This window comes from Oryctolagus cuniculus, chromosome 11, assembly GCF_964237555.1.
Source record: "Oryctolagus cuniculus chromosome 11, mOryCun1.1, whole genome shotgun sequence".
NCBI lineage: Eukaryota > Metazoa > Chordata > Mammalia > Lagomorpha > Leporidae > Oryctolagus > Oryctolagus cuniculus.
In genome coordinates, this window is record NC_091442.1 from 46874182 (window position 1) to 46902011 (window position 27830).

The window sequence follows — 27830 nt, forward strand, 5'->3', positions numbered from 1 at the left end:
GGGTGTTTCACCGAGCAAAAGCTTTTGATTTTCCTCAAGTCTGGTTTGTAACTTTTTTTTCCCTTTGTGGGTCCTGCCTTTGGTGTCAAGTCTAAGAAGTCTGCCCAGTCTTAAATCCCTGATATTTTATCTTATGTTTTCTTCTAGAGGTTTTCTGGCATTACATTTTACACGTAAGCCCATGATCCATTTTGAGTTAATTTTTGTCTAGGATTTGGGACTTAGGTCAAGGTTCATATTTTGCCCATGAATGTCCACTCATTTGTTGAAAAGGTTATTTCCCCTCCATTGAATGACCTTTGCAACCACAACAAAAAATTTGAGGTTATATTTGTACAGGTCTTCTTCCACACTCCCTAGTCTGATCCATCAGTCTGTGTGCCTACGACTTTTCCAGCTCTTCAGAATCTTGAAATCCAATACAATGATTCCCCCTACTTTGTTCTTCTTTTCCAAAATTGCTTGAACTATCTTAGTCCCTTTGCCTTTTCATATAAATTTTTAGAATAATCTTGCTTATTTATAGTGTCTCAAACTTTATACGGTTTCAATAGGAATTACATTCAACCTGTTAATTTCTTTTTCAAGTTCTTGCCCGCACAGTGATAGGAATTCAAAACCAAGGCATAGGTACAGTGCCCAAGTGACAGCAGGGTTTATCTAAAAGAGAGATAGTGAATACACACTCAGGCGTGTGGGGGGGCCACCCCACATGGAGAGACATCGGTCATGAATGGGCCAGAGCATTCTCTGTGAGAGACCATGGGAGGAAGCGAGAGGAGGAGCCACCTGTGTGGCCCATAACCAACAGCAGAAGAAGGGCTGCTTCCACGATATCAGCGTCTTTTGTGAGATAGGGGCGGCTTCCTCACTGAATATACAAGCAGAGTGGAGTTTAGTGCACGTGAGACTTTCTGGAGGTTTCATGGTGGAGCCACGTGGAGCTTAACTTCCAGAGGCCATCATGGTCTCTCCTCCTTCCTGGTCCTGGATAAGGCATTGGTGCATCATGGGAAAGTGAGCATACTTGGATTGACAGAGAAGGGGAATAGAGCTACAATGCAGGGCTGCACAGAGCTCTTGAGAAAATATTCTAGCTCAATGCTTCTCACTGAATCTTCCTGCCTAGTTCCCCAAAATGGAGCCTGTGAGCTGGGGGAGAATTAACATCTTTGCTCTGTGGAGTCTCCCAATCCATAGAGACAGTATGTGTCCTCTTTTTATTTAGTTCCTCACTGATTTCTTTCAGCAGCATTATACAGCTGTTAACATAAAAGTTCTGGATGTGTTTTGTTCGATTTAATCCTAAGCAATTTTTTAGCAACTCTAAGTCTTATCATTTTTTAATTTTGGTGTCCGTGTGTGTGTGTGTGTTTTAAGATTTAGTTATTTATTTGAAGGCAGAGTTACAGGGAGCCAGAGGCAGAGAGAGATAGAGAGAGGTCTTCCAATCGCTGGTTCACTCCTCAATTGGCCGCAACGGTCAGAGCTGTGCTGATCCGAAGCCAGGAGCCAGCAGCTTCTTCCAGGTCTCCCACATGGGTGCAGGGGCCCAAGAACTTGGGCCATCTTCTACTGCTTTCCGAGGCCATAGCAGAGAGCTGGATCAGAAGTGGAGCATCTGGGACTCGAACTGGCGCCCATATGGGATGCTGGCACTGCAGGCTGCGGCATCACCTGTTACAACACAGCTCCAGCCCCAGTACCTGTGTGTTCTATGGAGATATATAATTAGTTTCGGTTGTTTATCATATATATATATATATATTGCACTGCTGAACACACTTATGAGTTCTAATTAATTATTTTAACTATGTTAACTAAGAGTGAAAAAAAATGGGGAATTTCTGTCTAGCCTAGTGGTTAAGACACCTGTGTCCCATATCAGAATTACCTGGGTTCCATCCCCAGCTCTTGCTACTAACTTCAGCTTTCTGTTAAGGCAGACCCTAGGAGGAGGCAGCAGTGATGGCTCCAAGTGGTTGGGTTCCTGCCACCCAAGTGGGGGACTCAGATTGGGTTTCTGACTTTGAGCTTTGGTCTCAGTCCAACCCTGGCTATTATGGGTTTTTGGTGAGTGAATCAGCAGATTGGGGGTACTCTCTCTCTCTCCCTCTGTCTGTTTCTCTCTGCCTCTTTTTCTCTCTTTGCTTCTCCAATAAGTAAACAAATCAACTTTAAAAAAAGTAGTGAGGGGCCAGTGCTGTGCCATAGCAGGTAAAACCGCCACCTGCTTTGTCCAGCATCCCATATGGGCGCCAGTTTAAACCCGGCTGCTCCACTTCCGATCCAGATCCAGCTCTCTGCTATGGCCTGGGAAAGCAGTAGAAGATGGCCCAAGTCCTTGGGCCCCTGCACCCACGTGGGAGACCCGGAAGAAGCTCCTAGTTCCTGGCTTTGGATCAGCGCAGCTCTGGCCATTGTGGCCATTTGGGGAGTGAACCAGCAGATGGAAGACCTCTCCCCCCCCCCCCCCGCCTCTCCTTCTCTCTGTGTGTAACTCTGACTTTCAAATAAATAAATAAATCTTAAAAAATAAGTAGGGAAATCTTGTTCTCAATTTTAGGGGAAAGTGTTTAGTTTCTCATCATTAAGTATAGTGCTAAGTGGTGTAGTTTCTATAAATAGTCTTTATCAGGTTGAGGATGTCTTCATTCCTATTTTTCTGAGAGCTTTTATCATTGATGGTATTAAATTTTGTCATGCGCTTTTGCTGTGTTGATTGACATGATCATGTGACTGTTCTCCTTTAGCCTTGTTAAGATGGTGAATTGTATTGGCTGATCTTTAATATTAAACCCATATCACATCTTGGCAATAAATCCCATTTCATCATGGTATGTTACCTTTAATGAATTACTGTATTCTGTTTGCTAATACTTTGTTAAGAATTTTTTACTGTGATTATGAAGAATATAGGTATTTAATTCTCTTTCTTTTTTTTTTTTTTTTTTTTTTTTTTTGACAGGCAGAGTGGACAGTGAGAGAGAGAGACAGAGAGAAAGGTTTTCCTTTTGCCGTTGGTTCACCCTCCAATGGCCGCCACGGCTGGTGCGCTGTGGCCGGCACGTCGCGCTGATCCGAAGCCAGGAGCCAGGTGCTTCTCCTGGTCTCCCATGCAGGTGCAGGGCCCAGGCACTTGAGCCATCCTCCACTGCACTCCCTGGCCACAGCAGAGAGCTGGCCTGGAAGAGGGGCAACCGGTACAGAATCCAGCGCCCCAACCGGGACTAGAACCCGGTGTGCCGGCGCCGCAAGGCAGAGGATTAGCCTAGTGAGCCACAGCGCCGGCTTAATTCTCTTGTTAAACCGTCTTTGCATGGTTTTTATATCAAGGTAATAGTACCTTCATAAAATAAGTTGGGAACTATTTCCTCTCTGTATTCCGGAAAAAATTGTGCAGATTGCTGTTAATTGCTTCTACATATTGGCTAGCATCCTCCAGTGAAGCTGTCTGGGATTAGAGATTTCTTTTTGTGAGTAGTTATTAAATTAACAATTCAGCCTCTTTCAGTTAGAGGGCTATCCAAATGATCGTCCATGTATTGGGTGAATTATGACAGTTTGTGTTTTTCAAAAAAAATTTGTCCAGTTCATTTGCCAAGTTTATGTGTTTGCAATTGTTTGTAGTATTTCTTTTTTGTCCTTTTGATCTGTGTTGATTTCTGCTGCTCTGTTCCTGATATTAATAGTTGGTGTCTTCTCTCTTATTTTTTATCAGTCTTTCTAGGGATTTGTCAGTTTTATTGATATTTTCAAAGACTAATTGTTTCATCGATGCTTCTATTCTGACTTTCATTAATTTCTACTATTATCTTTTGAAGATTTACTTATTTATTTGAGAGGCAGAGGTACAGACAGAGAGAGGGAGACACAGAGGGAAAGTTCACTCCCCAAATAGCCACAAGGGACAGAATGGGGCTCATCTGAAACCAGGAACCAGGAGCTTCTTCCAGGTCTCCCACTATCATATTTATTAGTTTCTTTCTTCTGCTTGTTTTTGACCTTTTTGCTCTTCTTCTTCTAGATTCTTGAGGTAAGAGCTTATATGATTCATTGGAGATCTTAATTCTTTAAGATATGCATTCAATGCTATAAATCTCCCTCTCAGCACTGCTTCAGCTGTGTCCCACAAATGCTGACATACTATATTTTCATTGCTATAAGGTTGACTGTTTTTAACTTGAGACTTCTTTGTTGATCTATGTATTATTTGGGAATATTATTTCTAGTTTCCAGCTCTGGAGATTTTCCTGTTATCTTTCTGTTATTGTTATTTTCTGTTACTTCCTTGTCATCTGAGAGCACATTCTATGAGATTCCAATTCGTATACATTTCTTAAGATTTGTTTTATGGCCCAGGATAGGGTCACAGTTAGTGGGCACTTGAAGGTGAGTATTCTGTTGTTGTTGGGTAGAGTGTTCCATGAATGATGATGAGATTCTGGTGGTCAACTGTGATGTCCAGTTCTCTCTCTTTGTTTTGATCAGTCTAGCTAAAGACTTATTCACAGAAAATTAATTTTTGGTTTTGTTAAATAAGTGGGGCAGGGGGAGCCATTGGTGTTAAACTAAAAGCTGAGTTTTACAGTTCAGCTATGTAAGAACATTCCTGTATGACAGTTTGATAATCATTCTTGTCATAATTGTTTCTTTCTGGGGGCCGGCATGGGTTAATCCTCCACCTGCAGCGCTGGTATTCCATATGGTTGCCGGTTCTAGTCCCAGATGCCCCTCTTCCAATCCATCTCTCTGCCATGGCCTGGGAAAGCAGTAGAAAATGGCCCAAGTGCTTGGGCCCCTGCATGCACATGGGAGACCCAGAAGAAGCTCCTGGCTCCTGGCTTCGGATAGGTGCAGCTCCAGCCATTGTGGCCATTTGGGGAGGGAAACAGCAGATGGAAGACCTTTCTCTCTGTGTCTTCTCACTGTCTGTAACTCTGCCTCTCAAATAAATAAATAAAAATCTTCAAAAAAAATTGTTTATTTCTGGTTTGGAAGCAATAAATGATGCATAGAGAATTTTTATTTAACTATGATTCTTGTGCTATCTGGAAGAATTTTTTAAGGCAAACACAGGTATCCACCAGCCCACTTTCCTCAAAACGACAACTAGTTATATGCTAACAATGACATGGAAATCCACATGGGGTGAGCTAACCCATTCACCCTTGCAAGTGGGAGAGTCTCAGGTCAAGAAAATCAAAAGTGGAGGAGCTATGGGGTAGTACGCAAAGCAAACACCACCACGACCCCCCAGCCAACAGCATTGATGGATTACAGCAACCTCATCAGAACATTTGGGGTTTGAGGCCGCTCAAGTTTATTCTGCGGGGAAAGGAGGGCAGCGCCCCCACGTCCACAGCACAGCTGTGTTTGAACTGCCACTCACCGTCTCGGAGCTGAATTGGAGTAAAAAGACCTCACAGCGCCGTCCTACTTTCTGTTTAGCAAGGAATCCAGCAGAATGCGGTGTTTAGATACGAAACAGTGGCAGTCCCGTCCTGGGCCGCCCTACTGGTTCGGGTGAAATGCCTTTGCTATGGAAGCTAATGGCTGGCAGAGCTGCAGACCGATATACTCTCTGCAGACTTTTCTGCCCTCCCCTTTTTATAACTTGATTTCATTTTCTATTCATTTCTGGCGTGGACTCAAAGAGTCTTTATCGCCTCCCACTGATAATCTATGCTTTATGGCTCCTGGTGTGATTGTGAGCAGTTGAAGCCGCGTGCAACAATACAGACATATAAATATTTGAACAGGAAAAAAGAAAGTCGGCCTGATGCAGGCCAAGGAAGAAATGCACTGGAATAAAAAATGCCACTAGAGGGACCTGGACTCTGAGCTACGAGCAGGCGAGGTCAGCCTGGGCCGGGCACGGCTCCTTGCACTGTCTGGGCAGGTGCGTCCCGGAGCCAGGCCTGACTTTTCATGGCACCTCCTTCTGGCCCCATAACATGGGGTGCCAGCCCCTGGGGGGTGGGGGGTGCAGGAGGAGTGGTCCCCGCTCTGGCAGGCTTGTGATGTCACGGCTGTGGCTTGCGTATTTGGTCAGGATCACGATGATAATTCCCTTTGAGCAGAATAAATTTGCTCTTGGAGGGCGTTAAAGACCTGAGAGGTTTTAATTAGTTTACCCGGCCTTTGCATGGTGGGGGTGGGGCGGGGGAGCACCAAACGTTATTGCTGAGTTCAAAGAAGGCGATGCTCATGGGGGCCCCCTTTGCCGGTTTTGGCTTGGGGTCCCCCACCCCCAACCCCTACCTTTTGAGCCCCGCCTGTGAATGCCTGGAAATGAGTGCAGGATGACATTCGTCTTAGAGAGTGCAGCCAGGAAGCAAACCTGGGGGCAAACACAGCAGCTAATTTCAGCAGGCATAGCTCCTGCTGCCTCTGGTTGTCCCTGACAGCGCTGCCCGGCTTGGAACCACCTGTGTTTGCTCACTAGCTTTCCCCAATCTGCGAGAAAATGGCCCGGGCCGGTCACATGGCAGCCAGATAGGCCAGGCACCATGGGAATACAAAAGCTGGAGCTTTTAGCAGAGTTAATCATTAATGCGCCTTTTCTTTGTCCCTTTCAGCAGTGCTGACAAGGCTTTGATAGCCTGTATTTGCCATGGGCCGGCTGCAGTCCTAGCCAGGTACTAAGGAGCACGGCTGGGCTCAGGCTCCCTGGCAGCAGCGCCCACAGAGCCCCAACCTGGACGCCGCCCTCACACCTGAATGCTTCCTGCCCCACCTCCCCGCTAACCCCCTCCCTGCCCGCATCCCAAGGTGCACCCCACCCCGTGGGGCATTTTTCAGCTTGAGTACCGTCCACCTGCCCGGCTGCGTGTTTCTGCATATCACCTGGTCGATGGCGGCCCCAGCAGGGCTGGGAACTGTGTGATGATGGCAGCCCAACATCCTCCTTCCACTGTAACCAGAAAAGGGGAAAAAAAAAGTTAACCTGAATGTTGTTTGTTTCCGTGTAGACCAGGGCTGGATCATTTTGCTATAAGGACAACAGAGTCTCCTCCCCCACCCAACACTTAGCTTAGAGAGCCACTGCTAAGTGTATTCTGAGATTTCCAGCCCACTGCTTGAAATCCAAGTGTCCCTGACTGCTTTTTTTTTTTTTTCCCAAATGGAAAACTCCAACAGTAAGTAGCTCGTGTGTCAACATGGCTGACTTACAGTAAGTACACACACATCACAGCCTTCCTGTCCCTACCTTCCTGGGAACCAGGCAGCCAAACCCCCCAACCTGATGCTACATGCCATGAGGATAGAAATGCTACCATCTCATGGCCAATCTCCTGGGAAACCGAAACAGCTGTCAAGGTGTAAGTTGGAAACGGCCCATTGTCCTCCATGAGCAGTGGAGAAGAAGCCCATAGAAGATGTCTTTGAAACCAGCTTTTCAAGGCGTAGGGATTTCCAAGTTTGGGTCCCTTAAAGAATGAGTCTTCTCTACTCTGGGGGGGAAAAAAAAACCTAAATGAAAGATCTCTGCAAGTGAGATCCCAGTGGAAAGAACAGGTCATCAAAGAAGGAGGTACCTTTCTCTGAAGGGAGGAGAGAACTTCCACTTTGACCATGGCCTTGTCTAAATATGATCAGAGTCAGTGAACTCAGGGGGCTTCCATAGCCTTGGCAGCTCATGACAAGAGCCTAGGGTGATTACTGATGCCATAAACAAGAGTGTCAATTTGTTAAGTCAACAACAGGAGTCACTGTGCACTTACTCCTCATGTAGGATCTTTGGCCTTAGTGTGCTGTACATTGAGATTTAATGTTATAACTAGTACTCAAACAGTATTTTTCACTTTATGTTTCTGTGTGGGAGCAAACTGTTGAAATCTTTACTTAATGTATGCTAAACTGATCTTCTGTATATAAAGAGAATCGAAAATGAATCTTGATGTGAATGGAAGGGGAGAGGGAGTGGGAAAGGGGAGGGTTGCGGGTGGGAGGGACGTTATGGGGGGGAAGCCATTGTAATCTATAAGCTGTACTTTGGAAATTTATATTCATTAAATAAAAGTTAAAAAATAAAAATTAAAAAATTAAAAATTAAAAAATTAAAAAAAAAAGAATGAGTCTTCTCTGTAGGAATCGAGCGCATGGACATTTGGCTGATAGCGATTGATCACACACAGAGGCATGGTCAAGGAGCAGGCAGGGGGTGCAGCTGCTTCTTGGGACACCTGCATCCCGGGTCAGAGTGCCTGGGATCGAGCAAGTCCTGCCTCTGTTTCCCAACCAGCTACCTACTTCAGCACCTGGAAGGCAACAGATGAGGGTCTCATGCTGGGCTTCCTGCCATCCATGTGGGAGACCTGGATGGAGTTCTGGGCTCCTGGCTTCCACCTGGCCCAGCTCCAGCTGTTGCAGATGTTTGGGAAAGGAATCAGAGGACAGAAGATCTCCCTTTCTCTGTGTCACTTTACCTTTCAAAGCAATCAACAAATAATCTTAAAAGACAAAGGCACCCACAGAAAAACGTTACACAAACAGCATCATATATCATGTGTTCCTCTGTCTCCCTTTTGCCTGAGTCAAATCATCTTTGGAGCCTTTATCCAATAGATCTTTACAACATTCAGGGCATAGTGGGTGATGTCAGATTTTATTGCCTTCTTTTTTTTTAAACAGATGAGGAAGTGAAAGTTAGCTTGTTTCATCGTCTTCGGGCTGACACAAGACACAATTAGAAGCCAGAAGTGCTAGGCTGTGTGAGCAGGGTGCGAGGGCTGACTCACTGGCTATCGCCTGCCACTTTCTGTGCCTTGCAGGCGGGCTGCTATCATTCTGCAGAGAATTGCTCATCCTTCCGCAAGTTTCCTGGGCACCTATTAGGCACTACAGAGCAGTTGGCTCTAGAAGGAATAAAGATGGGGCTCACACGCTTTCGCCTGACGAGAAACAGTCAAGAACATGGACTGCAAATGACCACAGCACTTGAAGAACACTGCATGAAGTGATGCTTCAACCATCCAGCCAGAGACAGCTTTGCTCTGGATCTGAACCTAGCATTCTAGAGGAAGAAAAAGCGAGTGATTTCAGAATGCCAAAAACGAGGATGTGGATTCGGATTCAAATAGTATTATCAGTTTAAACATGATGAGTAGCTCTGTGCTGTCCCTAGCTTTTACTGTTTCTTTTTTTAGTATTTATTTATTTATTTGGACGAAGAGTCACACAGAGAGAGAAGGAGAGGCAGACAGAGAGAGAGAGATCTTCCACCCACTGGTTCACTCCCCAGATGACCACAACGACCGGAGTTGTGCCGATCCGAAGCCAGGAGACAGGAGTTTCTTCTGGGTCTTCCACATGGGTTCAAGGATCCAAGGACCTGGGCCATCTTCTATTGCTTTCCCAGGCCATAGCACAGAGCTGGATCGGAAGTGGAGCAGCCAGGACTGGAACCGGCGCCCATATGGGATGCCGGCACTGCAGGCAGCTGCTTTACCCACTATGCCACAGAGCTGGCCCCACTAGCTTTTACTTTTTAAAATGGTCTTCCTGCAGGTGACATGAGCAAGTTTTGTAACCGGTATATTTCGTTTGATCATAGGCTCATTGGCCACGGAACTGCCTGTAAGCTTAGAGCTGCCTCTAGAATAAAACAGTTCATCCTAGATTCTCCACCATGGGCCCTCTGGCTTTGGAGGAGGCAAAACTATTGTCTAAGCACATGTTCAACAAAATATACTTCAGTGTTCTCAAAGCACAGAGCTATATTGTAAAAATCATTCATTCTTTTGGGACCCAGTGTTGTTGCGTACCAGGTTAAGCCGCTGCCTGCAGTTTCAGCCTCCCTTGTGGGTCTACATCTGAGCAGCATCCCAGCTGCTCCACTTCCGATCCAGCTCTCTGTTATGGCCTGGGAAAGCAGCAGAAGATGGCCCAAGTCCTTGCGCCTCTGCACCCATGTGGGAGACTCAGAAGAAGCTCCTGGCTCCTGGCTTTGGCTTGGCCCACCCCCAACTATTGCAGCCATTTGGGGAGTGAACCAGCAGGTGGAAGACCTCTCTGTCGCTCTCTCTCTCTCTCTCGCTCTGTCTGTCTCTCCTTCTCTCTCTCTCTCTCTCTCTCTGCCTTTCAAATAAAATAAAAATAACTCTAAGAAAATTATTTTGTTATTTTTGAGACAAAATTATCAGAATTACTCATTAGAATAACAACCAATGAAATGGCCATCTGGGGCAGATCATGCAGTCCAAATGGATATATTGATAGCAACGTATTGATATGAATTCACTTTGACATTTTCTTCTAATTATTAAGGTGGGTTGAATCAAGAGGGGGAAATGGGTAGTGGGCAGTGCATCATTTCATTTCCTGAAAGAGTGGTATATATTTAGGATTTACCAAATATAGCCCCTATGTGAAATTGCCAAAGATCCCAAGAGACATGAGAAGGAGGAGACATGAGACAGGGAAGAGAGAACCCCTACTGAAGGTGTGTTCATGGCCAGGGCACTGCTGTGGGTGACTGGGGCTCAGCACCATAGGGAACCCCCTGGGAGCCTGAGCAGAGCTCATTCCAGGACTCTCCCACTAAAGGGGAAGCAATCACCTGTGTTCTGTGTCCTCCATGGTTGAGATGTCTGCTGGATCTGTCAACTCACTCCCCCAGTGTGTCAGCACACCCTCCAAAGAGATACTCAGCGTGTGGGGCTGGGCGGGAGGGTTGTCTGCAGGTGACCTCTGATGGGCTGCAGGATGCTGGCAAAGCACCTGCTGCGCCAGCCACCCAAGAGGAAGTGAAGGGAAGAAGCAAGATACCCACCCCTTGAAGGTGGACGAGATCATTGCATCTGCTATGCAGAGTCCTGATCATGGAAACCTACAGACAAGCAGAAAAGGCTGTTGTTTCTTGATTCAGTTCTTTCTGGTACCTTCTATGTGCAATCTAAGCATACTCCAGCATGGAGAGACGGGCTCCACGAATCCAGAGGCTGCAGGTGTCCGATGACTCTGCCTTTAATGCATACGAAAGCCATCGGCGGCTCTGGGAGGTCCCACTGCCAACCTGTCTCCCCATCAGCCGGCAGAGCTCTGTGGGGTGAGCTGGGGGGTGTGATCATGATGGAGCGAAGAACCAAGAAGTGGCTTTTTAAAAGCACAAAGAAATGCTTGTTGCCTTTTGTTAATGGATGAGCGTACCTCAACATGTTCGGGGGGCGGGGGGATAGATGAAAAGGTAAGTCTAGTTTGGTGGAATACATTTTGGAATCTATGTGTACAAAGTGTCTTCAGACAGTCATGAAAATATGTATTATGAAAATCCTATGCATGGGTTTCAAAGAACTTATGGGGGAGGCATGGATTTTCTCTTTCAGTTATCAATTTGAGGATAATAGTTCCTTCCCTGTCCTTTTCTGCCTGTAATGTCTGAGGCGGAAGACCTGGAGTCTGGGGGCCAACGCTGTGGCTCAGCAGATTAAGCCATATAGGAGTGCTGAGGGAAGTCTCTGCTGCTCCACTTCCAATCCAGCTTCCTGCAAATGCTCTTGGGAAGGCAGTGGAAGATGGTCCAAGTGCTTGGGTTCCTGCCACCCATGTGGGAGACCAGGATGGAGTTCTCAGTTCCTGGCTTTGGCTTGGCTCAGCCTCTGTCTGTTGTGGACATTTGGGGAGTGAACTAGTGTGTGGAAGATCTGTCGCTTTCTGTCCTTCTCCTCTGTCACTCTGCCTTTCAAATAAGTATATGAATGCAGCTTTTAAAAGGACATACAATATGGATAATCCCATGACACATCCAAATTTAAAAGTTCACCTGTGATGGATTTCAGGGGTGTTTATCAACCATTCAGTATCCTTAAGATGAAGGGACTGGGGGCCAGCACCATGGCACAGTGGTTAATTCTCTGCCTGCAGCACCGGCATCCCATATGAGCACCGGTTCAAGTCCCAGCTGCTCCACTTCTAATCCGGCTCTCTGCTGTGGCCTGGGAAAGCAGTAGAAGATGGCCCAAGTCCTTGGGCTTCTGCACCCACGTGGCAGACCTGGAAGCTGCTCCTGGCTCCTGGCTTCATTTCGGCACAGTTCCAGCCATTGCGGTCAACTGGGGAGTGAACCAGCAGATGGAATGCCTCTCTCTGTGTGTGTCTCTCTGCCTCTGCCTCTCTGTAACTCTGCCTTTCAAATAAATAAATAAATATTTTTTAAAAAAGATGAAACCTAAAAATATGAATGCATTTGTAACAACACTACCCTGGGATGGGTATTTGGTGAAGCTATTGTGCCATTGCTTGGGACCCCTGCATTCCATATTGGAGTGCCTGGGCTCAAGTCCCAGTTCTGCTTCTCATTTCAGCTTCTTGCTATTCACACCCCAGGAGGCAGCAAGTGATGGCACAAGTACTTGGGACCCTGCCGCCAGGATTGAGTTGCAGGTTCTTGGCTTCAGCCTGGCCCAGCCCTAGCTGTTGTGAGCATTTAGGGAGTCAACTAGCGGATGGAGGATTTCTCTGTGCCTGTCACTCTCAAATAAATAAAAAATTCCAAAACTATCAAACTGGACACAGCCCAGTTGTCCATCACAAGGTAGAGATAAACTGCAGTACATCCATACGTGGAATACTACTGTGCAATAAAAAAGAATGAACTTTGGACACCAACAATAAGAATCACAAGACCTGTGGTTGAGTGCAAGAAACCAGGTATGATTCCATTATATAAAGTAAAAAAAAAATAGGGGAAACTTGTCTATGAGGAAGACAGTGGCAGCCTCAAGAAGGAAAGAAGCCAGATAGGATGGGGACAGAAAGGTTCTGTGTTGACTGGGAGGTGAGTTACACAGATGTCCACATTGTGAGAACTCTGCACCATGGCAAAGGAAACATCAGTTCATGTTTCAGTATGGAAATTTTGCCTACAAAAATCCCTGCAAATAAATATTGAACCATAGTTTATAATACAATGCATGCAATAGCATGCAAGGGTGACAGGCCCGGATGTGTACAATTTGCTTGGAATTGCATCAAAAAAATGATGGATGGGAAGAGGCACAATAATATGGTGGGTGTGTTGGAATTTGCTGAAAAATTCAGCCAGCTTTTCTCTGTGGCTGACAGTTTTTGTGTTATAGTGCTGGGAGAAATCACTAAAAATAAGTTTTCCCTTCTCCCCGTACTCACCTGCCCTCCCTGCTTTGTGACCCTAATCCCTGAGCCATCATGGGCAAAAGCTTCTCTTCTACCCAAGAGAAACTTTGAGACCTTTTACTTTGGAAGTACGGCACATTTTTTAAAACATTGGCACCGGCATCGAGTTTTGCCTCTTTGCTGCGGTTGTGTCAGCTTCCTCCTTCAAGGTCATCGTGAGACCTCGTGCAAGAGGCGAGGCTCTTCCAACACGCAAGACACAGAGTGCTCATCTCTGTCTCCAGTGATGAGAATGTTTGGTGGCCCAAGCTCATAGACTGCCCCATGTCCTGAATTAAGACAAGGGGCATTGTAACTGGCTCATTCTAAAGACCAAGGTTTGCCAAATGCCCTCAACCTGCCCATGATAGAGACCCATCACTAGGTGACTGGGTGTCTTCATTCCCAATTCTTCAAGGCGAGGGTGTGAATGCATGTCCTGTGACAGCCCCCACTATAGATCAGGGAGCAGAGACCAGGAACAAAGGGAGGAGGAACCAAAGGACCTGGGTCCCATGTCACAGAAGTGGTGCTTAATGCCTTCCCAAGATGCTGGTGGGAGTGACTCCCTACAAGGATGCTTTCTTGAAGACTTCTGGCCACAGCTAGTAACCTCAGAGTCAGATAATTGCAGTAAATGTCATAAACACAGGTTTATGCAAGAAGGGGTGGGAGGGAAAACAGAGACCCCAGCGTCTTTGGAAAGTTGACCAGGGAAGTGAGAGGCAAGTACTCATGGTACTAAATATTGATTGAGCTACATTATTTCACATCACTGATACATACTGAGATCTTATTCAGTGCCAAGCCCTGTTCTGCAACCCCCCCCCATTTAATTCTTCACACTCACAAAACGCTATGGAACATGTGTGGTGATCACCTCCCTTTGCTGAAGAAACGGAGGCAGGGAGAGATGTGAACAGTGACAAGAGCCACGGCGTGCGGTGAGTGGAGGGAGATCCAAGTCCTGGCAGCCGTTCCACATGTTTACACTCCGAGTCTGTCTCTAAGCATTGGAGTGCTCAGGATGGCTATTGATAAGGGGCTGCCATGAAAAGCCAAACACACGGGGTCCCAAGTGATGTACCTTTTGGAAAACGGAAAGCCCCTGTGAGGTGCTTTTTCTCATCTGACCTAAGGCAGGGAGGTTGAACTCCCACCAGCTAATCGAGTGTCCCAGGCATGACCCAGCAGAAGAGCCTCTTACCAAAGAGTATTTGAGATGGGGTGAGCTAGCGCCCTGGCATGAGTCACAATTGTCTAGGCAAATGGCGCTGGTCATGAACTGCTGGGGTCTGCAGGAAACACCTGCCTATGCACAAGAGGGCCCCCTCACCACACTGCCCTCCTCCAAGCTGCAGGAAGCTGCAACGGTGACGCTCTGCAAGCTTGTCCATCTTGAGAGCAAGTTCACGGCACCTCACCCTCTTGACTACAGCAGCTGCCTTTCTCACGTGGCCTCTTTGTCCTCATTTAAAAGGCGGGTGATACGGGCAGGGACAAGGGCCGCTTGGGGCACACCTGCTTCAGGTCTTGTTTACAGACCTCTTGGTCCCCCACCTCCACCGGGGCCTCCGAGTCCTCTGTGTGCTCAGCAGGTGCTTGGCCAATGCCGCTTTCAAAGACAAAGCATTTTACTTTCCTTTTCACAAAAGGTACCAAGGACACCCCACCACCAACAGCTGTTGGATGCTTTTAAGAACACATCTCCCCTGCAGACAAAGGCACCTGGAGCTACCCCTAGAACCAATACCCACCCTCCACAACCCATCTCCAGGTTCTCCCATTGCCAAAAATTTCCACCAGGAAGACACAGGAGAAAGTCAAGTTGAAGGTGTATTTCTTTCCTTTTCAGATATATTAATTTGAAATGAAGAGTTACAGAAAGAGAGGAGAAGACAGAGAGAGAGAAATTTTCCATCTGCTGGTTCACTCCCCAAATGGCTGCCACGGCTGGGGCTGGGCCAGGCTGAAGCCAGGAGCCTGGAACTCCATCTGGATCTCCCTTGTGGGTACTAGGGGCCCAAGCACTTGGGCCATCACCTGCTGCACTCCCAGGTGCATTTGCAGGGAGCTGGATTAGGAGTGGAGCAGCCAGGACTTGAACCAGCTGCTCCACAACAGGGGCTCTTGGCAGGTGCATTTCTGATGGTGGCCAAGTCCTGCAGCCTCCTTTGTGAATTCCTCATTCACCCAGCATGGGTATCCTTTGCTTTCCCTCCACGTGGGGAACCTGGTGCCTGTGAAGACCATGTTTGCCCAGGAGGGAAACCAAGAGAAAGTCTTTTCGGGACTCTTCCTTTGTAGCTTGGGTTCCCTTACTTGATCAGCTTTGTCCTATCCCTGCAGCTATCCACAGAAGCCCTGCCTGTCTCTCAAGCCTGTGTGTGAAGATGTTTCCTCTATGAATGGAGAGGGCAGTGGAGCCAGAGGGCACAGGATACCACTCCCCCTACCACCACCATCCAGAACATGAGGAATACAAAGAGACTGAGAAGGCATAGAGGTGACAACGGTGAGAAGCCCCAGGCCATTCGGCCAAGTTTTCTTATCCCATCCATGAAGGATGAGATGCCATTCACCTCCCGGCTGCACAGCCTTCTCCTCCACTCTCTTTGGAGTCCTTGCTGCTTCTCTCCATCACTACCCACTGCACGGACCCGGGGCCTCCAGGCTATCCATCCATGATCCATCTGCCCGGAAAGCTAGGATGCAGACTCACACAGATCTCAGCTTGGGTTTGACATTTACTCAAGAAAATTAACTGAGCCCAGCGCAAGCTTTCGTTCCCATGCATGGATGCTATCCTCGGTCAATTTGCAACCGGTGCTTTGAAAAAAAAAATACAGACAATATCACAGTCATGTGTTTTCAGCCCCAGAGCTAAAGTCAGCAGGAGGTGGGGAGTAGAGGAGCAAGATGGTTCGGGACCTGTCGTTCTGAGATGAAGCCGCAGGTTTTTCACCAGGAAACCCTGTAGCCACTGGTTTGTCTTGTCATAGGAATCACCAGGAGCTAACATGTGACTCTGCTGTTGAGCTATGCTTAGGAAGGCTGCATCATAGATTGGATGGAGTTCCTTTGTTCAAGTCCCTCCTCCACTTCCCATTCCATTTTCTTGCTAACACTTACCTTAGGGGACAGCAGGTGATGGCGCAAGTAGTTGAGTCCCTGCCACCTATGTGGGAGACCCGGGTTCCAGGCTCTCTGGCTTCAGTCTAGCTCAACCCTTGTCTGTTGCGAGCATTTGGGAAAGGAAATTGGAGTTAGAGGATCTCTCTCGGGGCTGGCACTGTGGCATAAAGGGTAAAGCTGCTGCCTTTAGTGCCAGCATCCCATATGGGCACCGGTTCAAGTCCCTGATGCTCCACTCTCACTTTCAAGTAAATAAATAAATAAATCTTTAAAAAAGATTTAAAAAAAAAGAAACATCACTAAACTATTTCAAAAGTAATCACTAAAACATCACTAAACTATTTCAAGTAAATAAATAAATAAATCTTTAAAAAAGATTTGAAAAAAAAGAAACATCACTAAACTATTTCAAAAAAAATCTCTCTTGCTCTCCCTATCTGTCTGTTTCTATTTCTTTTTTTCTTCTTTTTTAAAAGATTTATTTATTTTATTTGAAAGTCAAAAAGAGTTACACAGAGAGAGAAGGAGAGAGAGAGAGGTCTTCCATCTGCTGGTTCACTCCCCAATTGGCCACAATGACTGGAGCTGTGCCGATCCAAAGCCAGGAGCCAGGAGCTTCTTCTGGGTCTCCCACGCGGGTGCAGGAGCCCAAAGATTCAGGCCATCTTCTACTGCTTTCCCAGGCCATAGCAGAGAGCTGGATTGGAACTGGAGCAGCCGGGACTCAAACCAGCGCCCATATGGGATGCCGACACAGCAGGCGATGCCTTTACCTGCTAAGCCACAGTGCTGGCCCCTGTCTGTTTCTTTCTCTCAGTCTCTCTGCCTTTCAAACAAATAAATGAAATTGTTTTAAAAAGAAAGAAGTTGCCTTTGACCATCTCCAGGCACCGACTCCAAGCTGTCACTTTCAATGAGTTCCTTGCCTGAAGGGTGATCCTCACTGTTCCAGCTGCACCCCCAATGGCAAAAGTCCAATTTTTTGTTTGTTCGTTTTAGGTTTATTCGTTTCTCTCAAATTCAGATTTGAGAGAGAGAGAGAGAGAGAAGTCTTCCATCCACTGCTCCACTCCCCAGATGGCCACGGCAGCCAGCACTGAGCCAGTCTGAAGTCAGGAGCTTCATCTGGGTCTCCCACATGGGTTGCAGGAGCCCAGGCATGTAGGCCATCTTCTACCTCTTTTCCCAGGCCATTAGCAGGGAGAGGAATAGGAAGCAGCCCAGACACGAACTGGCGCCCACATGGGATGGTGACATCATGGGTGGCAGGTTTACTTGTCACGACAAAACACCGGCTCCAAAAGCTCCAATTCTGACCACAAATCCTGTGTCCTGTATCAGTCACTGGTGCCCTGCTTCCTGTCCAATGCAACACCCAGGAGTCATTCTTCACGCTTCTCCCCCAGGACTGAGACATGGAGGAGGGTAAACCATGTCATGGGAGACCCTGGGTGGCCCGAAAGATGATTCCATTCTCCTGCATACTTGTATACTAGAGAGCTTCCCTTGGAGTTATTTGGCACTAAAGTGTTTAAAAGGCAGAAATCCTTTCACAAGGCTGGCCGAGACATGCCTTGCTTAGCGCTTTATTTCCTGGAAGCTTTGGCTTGGTCAACTGGGACAAAACATAGTTGGTGGCTGAAGCCCAAGGTGGGGACCCCGAATTGGGGTTCACAGTCTCTGACATCCATGGGATTCTCTGTCAGTGTCGAGCGATGTGGCGACATTCTAGAGCAGTGATTGTCGTAAACCTCCTCTACACCCAAGGGGCTGGGCAGAGAGCTGGACAAAGAGCAATGTAGAAAGAGGAGTCGGGAAGTGGAGACAGGGAGCTGGGTTGGTGAGAGGAGAGGAGAGGAGAGGAGAGGAGGGGAGGGGAGAGGAGGGTAAGGAAGAGGTGGGTAGAGCAGAGGTGGGGAGAGGAGGGGAAGGGGAGGAAGGGGGGAGGAGGGCAGGGAGAGGAGAGGAGGGGAAGGGGAAGGGGAGAGGAGAGGACAGGAGGGGAGGGGGTAGGGGAGAGGAGAGGACAGGAGGAGAGGGGAGGGGAAGAGAGGAACAGGGAGAGGAGAGGAGAGGAGGGGAGGGGAGGGGAAAGGTAGAGAGGGGAGAGGAGGGGAGAGGAGAGGAAAGGGGATCTACTCTCTCACTCAGGAGCTGGGAGCCACAGGTCGCTGAGTCTGGCAGCCAGCACGCCACCCTGCTGTGCCTGTAATGCTAGTGTGTCAGGTGACAGATGGGCTCCAACACTCCCTGGGACAGGGGACAGGGACATTACCCGGCTCACCGGGAAGGGCCAGCGTGGAGAGGCCTTAAGGAACAGTGATCAGCAAACAGGAAGGAATTAAAACGTCTCCTACCAGCGGAAGATAAGCCTTTTATAGGGGACAGGCTGAGCAAGATTTTTTAAAAACTTGTCCCCTGGAGAACAAAGAAGGCCTTCTTTTCCTCTGTTGCATGGTGATGTTGGGGGGGTGGGTAAGGAAGCTGGGAGCCTAAGGCAGCCTTTGAAATTCCCATTGAATTTAACAGCCAACGTTTGTGCTGTGCTTGTGTGGCATGGTGGCCGGCTGGGCAGAGAGACCCAAAAGTGAGGCTTGTGGGAAGGAACTCGTGGGAACGAGTTCTCTGTTGCAGTGCAGTGGGATTGGTGCTGAGATCAACGAGACCCCGGCTCCGCTGGGATTGGGGCATCCAGAAGTCTCCCAGCCCAGAGGCAAGAAGGTGGTCCCAGGCCCAGGCACGGCAGGCAGGTACAGCAGGTGTATTGGTGGAAAGGAAAGGGTTTGGCTTGCTCCGCCCTGCAGAACAGCACAGGAGGATGAGACCAACATCGATGGCCAGATTCAGATGGTCAGGGGCTTGGAGGTCATGGGGAAGGGGCAGGACTTGCTCCGCAGGGCTGTCCACGGCCATCCCTAGGGGCTGAGGCTCTCAGCTGTGCCTGAAAACTCAAGGCTCAGTGCGCCGTCTTTCTTGGAAGTGTGCTGGGGTCGCAGCGGTCCAACCACACACAGAGATGGAGCACCTGTCTCTGCAGGGGCTGCCGAGCAGAAAGCAGGGAAGCATGTGCCGAGCTGGGGCGTGGGAGGGGATGAATGAGACTCCAAGCAGCCTAGAGACACCTGCGGGAGCCTGAGTGTGAGCTACAGTGTGCCAAGGGCTCTGCTCAAAATCATCCCTGAGAAATCTCGAGAACCAAGTGCTGTTCTGTTGCGTCTTGGGACAGGCAACTCTTCCCACTTCTCTTTCAGCATTGTAAAAAAAAAAAAATCACTGTTTTTCAACACAAGCACATGGTGATGGGTTTGCACTATATGCACGTGCCCCCAAAGCAAGCATCCTATGGCTGCTACAGCAAGATGTTCCCATAAAAAGAAATGGGCAGTGGGGTCAGCACTGTGGCATAGCAGCTCCTGCCACCACCTGCATTGCCAGAATACTGTATGGATGCCAGTTAAAGACCCGGCTGCTCCACTTCTGATCCAGCTCTCTGCTATGGCTTGGGAAAGCAGTGGAGGATGGCCCAAGTCCTTGGGTCCTTGTACCCACAGGTGCAGGACCCTGAAGAAGGCAGGATTAAAAAACAATAGGCGCTGGTGCCGTGGCTCAACAGGCTAATCCTCCGCCTAGCGGCGCCGGCACACCAGGTTCTAGTCCAGGTCGGGGCACCGGATTCTGTCCCGGTTGCCCCTCTTCCAGGCCAGCTCTCTGCAATGGCCCGGGAGTGCAGTGGAGGATGGCCCAAATGCTTGGGCTCTGCACCCCATGGGAGACCAAGATAAGCACCTGGCTCCTGCCATTGGATCAGCGCGGTGCGCCGGCCTCGGCGGCCATTGGAGGGTGAACCAACGGCAAAAGGAAGACCTTTCTCTCTGTCTCTCTCTCACTGTCCACTCTGCCTGTCCAAAAAAAAAAAAAAAAAAAAAAGCATTTGCTGTCTTAAAGCTTCATATTTCCTGTGAACATAAATGATTTAGATCAAGGAAAGTATTCTGTTTCCACAAGCTACTGAGGACAGCTCGGAGGATTACAACTTTCTGTTGTGCTTGCTTCCCTATCATGAGTTTCAGGGGTCAGAAAGCATTTGCTTGAATTTTCTTTTATATTCTAAAATCAATTTCGAAACTGGCATTATGAATAGATGCATAGTGCAGGAAGTGTAAGCCCTCTAGGGACCCCACAATGTGCACATTTTGGCACCAGCCTCTGAATGCAGCTGATGTCACTGCCTTCTTAGTCACCAAGAAGGACACTCAGGTTGTACAGGGGCTGATTTTAAGAAGGCACCATGAGGCCGGCACTGTGGTGCAGCGGATTAAAGCCCTGGCCTGAAGCGCCAGCATCCCATATGGGTGCAGGTTCTAGTCCCAGCTGCTCCTCTTCCCATCTGTGGCCTGGGAAAGCAGTGGAGGTCCTTAGGCCCCTGCACCCACGTGGGAGACCCGGGAGAAGCTCCTGGCTCCTAGCTTTGGATTGGCTTAGCTCCAAGTGAACCAACGAATGGAGGACCTCTCTCTCTGTCTCTACCTCTCTCTGTAACTCTTTCAAATAAATAAAATAAATCTTTATTTAAAAAAAAGAAGGCATCACTTGCTTAGTTCTGTGAACCAAAATATTTTCCAGATAGTGCAATCAACACGGTTTTTCTGACAGGGCTGTGGAGTAGCAGATAAAGCCATCGCCTGCAGTGCTGGCATCCCATATGGGCGCCAGTTCGAGTCTCTGCTGCTCCACTTCAGATTCAGCTCTCTGCTATGGCCTGGGAAAGCAGTGGAAGGTGGACCAAATCCTTGGGCCCCTGCACCTGTGTGGCAGACCTGGAAGAAGCTCCTGGCTCCTGACTTCAGATGGGTGCAGCTCCAGCCATTGCAGCTATCTGGGGAGTGAACCAGCAGATGGAAGACCTCTCTCTGCCTCTACTTCTCTCTGTAACTCTGCCTTTCAAATAAATCAATAAATCTTTTTTAAAAAATACAGTTCTTAAAAATTGTATGCTGAAACTGGTGTGATTTGCAACTGTCATTAATGAAAGCTATATTTAGATGCTAATCTGAAGTCACTGTCCTGTTCTCTCTGACTTTATGGCATACATTTAAACCAAGAACTAGGACATTTGAAGAGAAGGCCAATTGGCTAAAAGGAAACAGAATGAAAGAGCAGTTTGACAACCACAGAAATAATCCCTCTCCCCATTTGACAGATGAGAAAAATGCGATTCTTTTTTAAAAGATTTATTTGTTTATTTGCAAGTCAGAGTTACACAGAGAAAAAAGGAGAGGCAGTGACAGAGAGAGAGAGAGAGAGAGAGAGAGAGAGAGAGGTCTTCCATCGGCTGGTTCACTCCCCAAATGGCCACAATAGCCAGAGCTGTACAGATCTGAAGCCAGGAGCCAGGAGTTTCTTCCAGGTCTCCCATGCGGGTGCAGGGGCCCAAAGACTTGGGCCATCTTCTACTGATTTCCAAGGCCACAGCAGAGAGCTGGATCAGAAGTGGAGCAGCTAGGACTTGAACTGGTGCCCATATGGGATGCCAACACTGCAGGCATCCGCTATGCCACAGCACTGGCCCCAAAAAACTGTGATTCTAAGACAAGAATTACTAAGTCATGGACCAAGGTATCAACAGAGCCAAGGTTAGTGCTATGTATTCTCTCCTCACTTCAAGATTTCTATTTTTAACACTTATTTTTTTATTTGAAGAGAGAGAGAGAGGGAGGGTAAGAGGGAGGGAGAGAGAGAGATCTTCTATCTACAGGTTGACTCCCCAAATGACTGAAACAGCCAGGGCTGGGTCAGACCAAAACCAGGAGCCGGGAACTCCATCTAGGTCTCCCACATGTGAGGCAGAGACCCAAGTACTTGGCCATCTTCTGCTGTCTTCCCAGGTGCGTTGACAGGGTGCTGGATCAGAAGCAGAACAGCCAGGACTTGAACCACAAACATCCACATTGGATGCCAGCATTGGCATCGCAAGTGGCAGCTTAACCGACCCATTTGTTCCTTTCCTTAAGCAGCTCAGGAATGAGCTGAGTTCTCAAATTCACTTCTAAACTCAAAGAACACTAGGATCTGACTAGCCACACATACACACACACACACACACACACCTACATATTTATTGATGGTAAAAAAAAAATTGTAAAGATTAAATAAGATCCAGATCTTTCCATGGCGTGGAGACCAGCTGGCGGACGCTGGGCCCCTCCTGGCCACTCCAGTTCTCCCCAGCACACGTGAACTGCCCGGAGCATGTTGCTGACAGATTCAGAGTAAACATTTGGGCAATGCTGTCCAATGCAAGGGACCTAGCTGGCAGGCAGGGGCCAATGTCCACATCCCAGTTTCATCACCTGCTCGCTGACCATCTAAGGCTATCCAAACACATTGGATCTGGATTGGCAAAAAAAAAAAACAAAATGAGCCATGAAAGGAAAGGCCATTTTCTTCCTTAGCTGGAGACAGGCGTGCATGGGAGCAACAGAGAGGAAAACGAAGGAGCAGCAGCAGTGAATGGCCACTGACCATGGACATGGACCGAGAGCTCCTTGGTGTCATTGTGCAGGTGCAGGCTGCTGGCCGCTGGGCTGTCTACTTTCTTCCCAGCATGTGAAAGGCAGCGTGGGGCCTGCAGTTCCGCCCTCTGAGTCAATGCACCTGGCCTGCGCGCTGGCCCTGGGACAGCAACCTGTGGAGCTTCCATCCTGAGCGTACCAGGAGGCTAACGTCCCTGTAAGTCCCTAAAAACACAGGTTCAGCTCCCCTGATCCCCAAATGCTCCGAAATCAGAAACTGTCTGAGCAGCATGATGCCAGCAGTTATAAATGCCACACCTGACCTCAGGTTGCAGTCAAAATGCAGGTGCTTCAACAGTAGTATCTAGAATGACCTTCAGACTACACATAAGAGGTGCATATGAAGTGTAAATGACTTCGGTCCCATCCCCAGAGTATTTCACTGTGTATATGCGTATATATTTCAAAGGCCAAAAAAAAAATCCGAAATCTGAAACATCTGTGGTTCTTTGGATAAGGTACCTGTCATTGCGTTCTGTACAACTCACAGGCGAGGAAAGCAGAGCAGGAACTGCTCCCTGCTTTGCAGCTGAGCAAAGCCCCATGGTTAACCTAAAGCCGGAGAGACAGCGCGACCCAAGAGCCCCAGTTCTTTCCCCCTGCCATCTCAGAGGAGAAAGCTCTGATTGACAAGGCGCTCTGGGCTTATCAACTCACCGAATGCATCCGTAGGCAGAGAGCTGGGGGAACTTTGGTCAAGCCGGCAAACAACCAGCAGATTCAGCCCAACGTCAGCGGCCGGTGTTCTCTGCTCTCACTGATCTCTCTTCTCTGAGCACCCAGGTGGGCTCCAGGTACGGCTGGGTGCCTGCCTTCTTGGCTTTCGCTCTGCTCCTGTTTAGGGGGCAGTGTGACAGCGCAGTGCATTAATAAAGATAAGAGAGGCCATAGCTACCAGACAGAGCTTTCAAAAGCCCTCCTCCCCCTCCCTCCCCGCGGTTTCCCGGGCTGCACGGACACAACAGGGACACACAAGGTCACCGTTGCGGGAATATTACTGCCCCGCGATCATTGTCATTGTAATGTCTATTCAGCCGCCCCTTTGTAAGTTCCTAGAGGGCAGGGACCGTGTCTTGGGCTGCCTTTCATGAATTCATGCCTTCCTGCCTCCATTCACTCACCCTGCAAACATTTACTGAGTGCAGCCCTCGCGGGGCCGACCACGGAGCCGAGGACCAGGAGATGCAGCCAGGCCCTGGCTGCCAGCCCCCGGCCACCGCTCTGGGAACGCAGTCCCAGTGGGGCACGGGTTGTGCCATCTGCAGCAGCCAAAGAGCCCACGAGGCGACAGGTGGTCTCCTCGCCTTGCGACTTTGTTTCATGCAAACTCCGAGAGTGCTCTTGAATTTCTTGTATATCAAAAAGAATCGAATAAAATCAACTTTTAGCACCTATGCAGTTAAATCCACAATTCTACCTTTCTCATCCTGGCCTGCCCATTTGAATCATGCATGGCAGGGGTAGGGGGGTGGGGCCATTCCACTGTTGATACCGGGGCTCCCTGCATATCTGGCTGGGTTTAATGAACCTGAGTGGGCATGAAAGTGTTTTTTGTTTTTTTTTTTTGTTTTTTTTTTTTTGTTTTTAAGGTCAGCAGGTGGCTTTAAGCTACCACCGATCCCATGTGAACCCCATTCACAGGATGGAAGGTTCTGGACTTGGGAGCATGAGTTGCTCCTAGATTTATTTATTTGTGCACCTGCCCAGATTGTCTGGACTCCAAGATCCTGAAACTCCAAGTCCTAAGCCCGTTTTCCACCTGCTCCCGAGCGAGCAGCTGGACTCCACACCTGCCTGCCCAGGTTGTACCGTTTTTGCCTGTGTACCCAGAACATACTTCTGTGCCTCAGCCCATGGGCCTTCCGCCTCAAAACGTGCCCTTTCCTCTGTCTCCTCAATGCCCTGGGTCTCCACTCCCTGGATTTCAGGTCTTCACTCCCTCTGCCTGGAGAGACGTCTCCACGTCTCTCTCTTCAGCGTCTGGCCTGCGTGCAGGCAGGCAACGAGAACAAAGCTGGCTCCTGGAAAACGCCATTCGAAACCACCACATGTCCCACATCACATGCAATGTGATGGCTATAACTCGATCTGGAGAATTCAAGTTTTGGAGGGCTGGAGGTAAACAGAACCCCTGCACGCTGTTTGTAGGAGACTAAATTGGCGAATCCTCAAAAAATTTCACATCACATAACCCCTCGACCCAGGATTTCCTCTCCCAGGTGTGTACTCAAAAGAACTGAAAACAGAGACTCTGTACAAAGCATGTCCATGGAGGCATTGTTCCCAGTAGCCCAAAGGTGGTAGCAATCCAAATGGCTGGATATATTCATGAATACTGCACTTGACACACACACACACACACACACACACACACACACACAAGAATACATGCACACAGCATTCATGCAACATACATTTAATAGATTACCTTACAATGCATATCATTATGCCAAAATTGAAATTGAAATTGCAGGGGGAGGGTCCAGCACTGTGGCATAGTAGGTTAAGCCTCCACCTGCAGTGCCAGCATCCCATATGGGCACCGGTTCAAGTCCCGGCAGCTGCACTTCCTATCCAGCTCTCTGCTATGGCCTGGGAAAGCAGTAGAAGACGGCCCAAGTGCTTGGGTCCCTGCACCCATGTGGGAGACCTGGAAGAAGGTTCTAGCTCCTGGTTTGGGATTGCTCAGCTGTGGCCGTTGTGGCCATTTGGGGAGTGAGCTAGCGGATGGATGTTCCCTTTCTCTGTCTCTCCCTCTCTCTGTAACTCTGCCTCTCAACCAAATAAATAAATCTTTTAAAAAAAGAAAGAAATTACAGGGGACGATGAAAAACATAAAGAAATTTCTCTTTTCTGGAGTCCCCGATGGGGACCATCCATCTTCTAGAACATTCCTCGAATTGTTTCTCTGTGCCTGGAAATTCAGAATGTTGAAATCTGAACTGGTTTCCCCACCCCCATCTTTGCTCTACTTCCTGGCTTCAAAGACCTGTTGGATTTAAGGAAAACAGTTTGTTACATTCTGGTGTGCCATTTAAGTGATGATTCTGGTCCCACGATTCCTCTGAAGAGCTAGGAAGGGGCTGTGCATTCCTTCCATGAGGTCCTTCTACCGTGAAGTCATAATGACATTGAGGAGGCATCCATGGTGATGACCAGGGGAAGACACCACCCAACCTGGGCTCCCGCAGTAGGGGTGGGCCTGAGGGAGGGCGTCAGGGAACTAGGCCACAGACTCAGAAACAGGAAAGAGCTGTAAGCACAGAGCTGTTTTCAACTCTGCACGTAGTTGAGACTCCCACACATCCAACCTGGTCTTTGGCTCTGGTCAAACCCAAGTCCCCTTGGAGAGATAAAGAAATCTGTGTCCCAAGAGCCCCAGCATTGCAGGAGATAACACAACAGGCAGGGCTGGCGTCAGTCTCGGGTCTCCTGTCTGCCGGTCAGGGATTTAAGAGTGTGTTTCAAGGACAGCGTCAGTGGCTAAGCAGATACCTGTGCTAGCCATTGGGAAGGGAGTCTGAGATGGGCCAACTCCATTCCTGCTATAACAGCCGTAGAGAGAAGACCAGGGCGTCTCACCCCTGAGCCTGAAGGAACCTCACTGAACCTGGAAGAACAGGAGAAATGAATCCTTAATTGAGAATTTTGATTTATTAAGCAAACAGGTTTTTTTTTCCTTTTTACAAAAAGAAAACTACATATTGGTTTCATCATTTCTCAAATCTCGACTCTTCTATGTTTATTTAAAGATTTGTTTTACTTATTTGAAAGTCAGAGTTAGAGAAAGAGAGAGAGAGAGATCTTCCACCTATTGATTCACTCCCCGAAATGGCCACAGTGGCCAGAGCTGGGCCAGGTTAAAGCCAGAAGCCAGGCATTTCTTCAGGGTCTCCCACATGGGTGCAGAGGCCCAAGCACTCGGGCCATCTTCTGCTGCTTTCCCAGGCCATCAGCAGGGAGCTGGATCAGAAGTGGAGCAGCCGGGACTGGAACCAGTGTCCATATGGGATGATGGCATTTGAGCCCCAGCTGGTACACTTCCAATCCAGCTCTCTGTTGTGGCCTGGCAAAGCAGTAGAAGATGGCCCAAGTCCTTGGGCCCCTGCACCCACATGCAAGACCTGGAAGAAGCTCCTGGCTCCTGACTTTGGCCTGGATTGGCATGGCTCCAGCAGATGAAAACTCCCTCTCTCTCTCTCTCTGCCTCTCTGTCACTCTTTCTTTCAAATAAATAAATAAATAAGTCTTTTAAAAAAGAGAGAGAGAGGGAGGCTTCTCAGTTAGGAACAGCTGATCCAGGAAGAACAGCATCACCAGTAGTTATAGCATTTGAACGAATATTGAAATTCCCCTTACGAGAAGAGGAGCAGGCAGAAAACCAAACACCATAAGCAAGGAAGGCTTTGACAGACGTGGCGCTCTGTGAAACTGTTGGAGGGCAGACCCAAGACCCATGTGCCCTTTCTCCAAATGTGCACAGGCAGAGCGGCTCTGCCGGAGGATGAGGTATGAAATAACAGGAGGCAGGCGGTGGCTTTCCCTTGCGGGTGAGCAGACAGCAGACGGGCTGGATGGGGCCATGGTCTGGACAGAGGCTTTTCCACGGAACAGGTACGAGACAGATGGTTTGTTAAACATTGCCAGCATACTTGAGCAGTGCCATTCGGCGGTCACAGCCGGGATAATGGTCACAAGGGCATTTGGGGAGCACATTGGCTGATTCCAGCCCAGTTAAAGCCGTTGCTTATCTCTGTTGGTTTTCTGCAAAGATTAAGGCTGTTTTTTCTGCTTTCAATGTGCCCCAGCTGTCCAGCACAAGCATTCTTGCAGTTGGCTCTGATTCCCGCCCATGGAGAGGGGGTCGTGCAGAAGTTGGCCCTGCCAAGACTCACTTTGTGCAAAGCAGAGGTGGCTTCCCCTCAAGCGATCTGGACCCTTGTGGATTCTCCCTTCCCTCCGGAGTTGCACTGCCCACCCTCACGC

At 48.5% G+C, this 27830-nt stretch overlaps 1 long non-coding RNA gene across 3 annotated transcripts; it reads right to left on the minus strand.

Moving 5' to 3' along the window:
* Nucleotides 1-1371: 1371 nt before the first annotated feature.
* On the minus strand, nt 1372-27830 carry LOC103348244 (uncharacterized). 3 transcript variants are annotated; one of them, XR_011379763.1, is made up of 4 exons: nt 27740-27830; nt 23502-23678; nt 6850-6916; nt 1372-1715 (listed from the first exon to the last, which is right to left on the minus strand). It is a non-coding gene; the product is annotated as an uncharacterized lncRNA (long non-coding RNA). The 3 variants fall into 3 exon arrangements; XR_011379762.1 differs by lacking the exon at nt 27740-27830 and adding an exon at nt 25864-26207; XR_011379761.1 differs by lacking the exon at nt 27740-27830 and adding an exon at nt 23966-25848.